The sequence below is a fragment of the Callithrix jacchus genome, chromosome 2 (genome assembly GCF_049354715.1).
Source record: "Callithrix jacchus isolate 240 chromosome 2, calJac240_pri, whole genome shotgun sequence".
In the NCBI taxonomy this organism is placed as follows: domain Eukaryota; kingdom Metazoa; phylum Chordata; class Mammalia; order Primates; family Cebidae; genus Callithrix; species Callithrix jacchus.
Window position 1 is genome coordinate 75,662,639 of NC_133503.1, and position 3,170 is coordinate 75,665,808.

The following is a 3,170-nucleotide window of genomic DNA, read 5'->3' on the forward strand; positions in this document are numbered from 1 at the left end:
CTTGCTTGTCATTTTTTATATTTTAATTTTCTAATAAACAAACAGTCAAAGTATTAGGAAAAAAGATGTTCAGGCATCTCATTGGAACAGAATAGTCCAGAAACAGATTTGGCAGAGATGGCTGCAGCCTCCCAACATCTGCTGTCCTCTAACATTTTATGGACTTTTAAGCTGTGCACATGATAGCCAGAATAAAAACCCAATTTCCCAGCTCTGGCCAATAGCATGTAAGCAGAAGTGCCCCATGGCAGCTTCTGGAATCCTCTGAGAGTTGGCTCATTTGTGCTCTATTACTATCATTGCCTCTTGCTGCCTGGAATGCAGATATCGCCATATTGGACCATGAGAGCAAGACCACCAAGCAACAAGACAGAAAGTATGTGTAGAGAGTCGCAGAAGCCCTAGACTACCTACCTGCACAATGTAAGAAAGAAAGACATTTCTATCTTGTTGAAGCAGCTGAACCTAATCCTAACTGATGCACAACCTGCACACACACAGAAATGTAGTCTCTGATACTACTTGCATTGTACATCAGAGGGGAAAGATGAAACCACTGGCTTGGCACACACACACACAAATCACCTAGATGTGAAGGAATTACAAAAGTTTTATAAGAAAATTTATGCTCTTCTCACAAAGAGAGTAACTTTGTGAATTTAGGGAAGGTTCTTTATTTTCAGAAGCCAAAGTAAAAATCATAAAGAAAATAACAAGTACCTTTGACAACATCAAAAATTTAAACTCCTATATGACAAAAGAAAGTATAAACAAAAATAAAAGACAAGCAAGAGGACTGGAGGGCAGCATTTCCTGGAGCAAAGTCTGTCCTGTTCAAGTTCAGTGTGGGGCTGGGTGTGTATGCAGGGTAGAGATGGGGGGTACAACGAAGTGTGAGGAGAGCTGTATATTCCCCTTTCTTTTTGTACAGAGGATGCATATTAGCTGATCAAAAGCTCTGAGGACTTCTACAGAACGCTGTCTGCATATGGAACTCAGCATTCCCCAGTTATTTGACTGTGGGACCAATCTTTTTGTTGCAACGTCTATGAATTAATCTCTGGGTATATATGAAACACTCAGAAATGCTGCCACAAGAAATAACACTTTGCCATTTGAGAAAGGATGGTTATATTTACCATTTGAGCCCTCACAGATAATTCTCACTCCATTATAAGTTCTGACCAGCAGCAGCATAAAATGAGAAACAAATTTGGGCATTGGGGAATAGGATGAAATTCTCCTGTTTACTCCTACAGAGTAGAGTGAATATATCTCAAGAGAAGGAAGTCAGCTCTACTCTGAGCTTTTCCTTCTCATAGCCACTGGCTGAGACTGTGAGAAGTACGTGTTTTGAAATATTCCCAACTATGGATAAAAGACCATTTAAAAGATAATTTAGGGCTAGTCCCAGAGAGTTGTAATGCAGAACTGTCACACAGATGGCAGTTGGTAGAAAAGTAAAAGCAAACAGTAGATACAGTCTAGGACGATCCATTCAGTATTGACCACACATTCTGTGGGCTCTGACATTAAGTCCCTTGTAGTCTAGAGAGGGAGATTTTATTTAACACTGTATTTTAAGTACAACTTAAAGCCCTTTATTTATTTTAACTAATTTAATCCTGTAACATAGGTGCTATAATTGTTCTCATTTTTAGGACCACAAAAGGGAGGCATAGTTAAGTAACTTGCCTAGCTAAGATTAAAAAGCTAGCAGGATTCCAACCAGGAAGGTTTGCCAAAGATCCACCTTCACTAACCACTGCTCTACCCTGTTTCTTGTAGATAACCTTAATACAGCATGGGAAACAACAGAATAGAGAGAGGACCAAAGTGAAAACATTGTCAGGAAGGTCCAGCGGGGTGTCAGTCCACTTTGGGGACAAGCTATAGTTTGCCTGGGAGAGTAAGGAGGGGAAAGCCAAATCAGGGTGACAAGGGCAAACAGCAGAGAGGGGCCAGGGCTGTTGGAGGGAGGGGGGAATTCTGAATATGTGAAAGATAACAATGATCCTCTTAAGCCTGGTGTGCCAAGTCGAACGTGGTCTTCAGGCACTTCCAGCCAGCATAAGTTTCTGAGCAGGAGAAACGGGCCAGGTTGCTTCTCAGCATACTGCCCTGAGGGGTGTGTGTGGAGGGTGGACCAACCTGGGATGAGGCCATTGCGGGGTCAGGGACAAACCTTGCCATATTCCCAGACAGAGCAGAGAAAAAGGCAGAGGGAAGAGAAAGAAACATGGTTTCAGAGGATTTGGGAGATGCTTTTGTATGGTTAGTCAGTGAGAAGGATACAGAACCCCTGGAGGCCTCTGGCCCTGGCATAAGTGCTATTTTTCTGAACATTTTGAGCAGTGACATTAGCAGAGAGAACGTGCACGCATTGGGAGAGGTCGTCCTCTTTGCACAATCCTGGGACTCCATTAAGACGTTGTCCCAAACCCTTGGGACAGGCAGGGTGATGGTCACTTGCAATATGATGCCTTGACCGTCGGGGTCCGCTTTTCTATAGCATGAATCCCAGCCCAAATTGTGCAACCTACTCGTAAGTTGCGCAAGGAGCCAAAGGCTGGTCCCTTGCACTGGAAGGCCTCCTGGCCGGACGCGCGGGTGACGCCCGGATTCCCGCCCTGACTCCGGCCGGAGCATCAGGTGGGGCCCAACACACTAGCAGACGAGGCTGCCGCGGCCTCTCCCGGATCCGACGGGTCGCCCGCAGCTCGTCCACACTCTGGCTGGTGGTCCCAGCACATTTGCAGGCTCCAGCAGGTGGAGACGGCTTGGTGGAGGAGATCTTTAGGGCGCACGCCGTGACCCACTTTCCCCCCGCGGAAAAGGCTTCCCAGTAGGCGAACCCAGGAAACCCCCACCCCGGCTCAGCCCCGGGCCCCCAGGGACACGCGGCGGTCCGCCGGGCACTGGCCCCCCAGATCTCTGACACTGCCGTCCCGGCCCCCAAATCGCGGACTACAAGTCCCAGCAGTCCCCGCAGCTGGCACCTCCCGCCTCGCCGCGGAGACCACCGGCCGTCCAAGTGGCGGGGCTCCGGCTGTGCTCGTGGCCGGGCCGGGCGGGGAGGCCGGTCCCGCGGGCGGGGGCAGGGGCGGCTCCGCGGCTTCTCCCGCCGCCGCCGCCAAGGGGAGTTTCCAGGAAGTGGCCATATTGGATCC